The sequence below is a fragment of the Sinocyclocheilus rhinocerous genome, unplaced genomic scaffold, assembly GCF_001515625.1.
Source record: "Sinocyclocheilus rhinocerous isolate Xijiao unplaced genomic scaffold, SAMN03320098_v1.1 scaffold1654, whole genome shotgun sequence".
NCBI lineage: Eukaryota > Metazoa > Chordata > Actinopteri > Cypriniformes > Cyprinidae > Sinocyclocheilus > Sinocyclocheilus rhinocerous.
Window position 1 is genome coordinate 876139 of NW_015639533.1, and position 211 is coordinate 876349.

Sequence of the window (211 nt, forward strand, 5' to 3'; positions counted from 1 at the left end):
TAATGCTACTTCTAATTTTATCTGCATGTTTTTTTTTATTAAAAAACTTGACCCTCTAACATTTGCACTCTCTATTCTATTTCTATTCTAATGGCCAATCCATCATTTAAAGAAAGAAGAGCCTCTAACACTAGCATTCTCTATTCTTTCTACTTATTTTCTTTTTATTTATTATAAATAATGACCTTCTAACACTAGCATTATCTGTTCT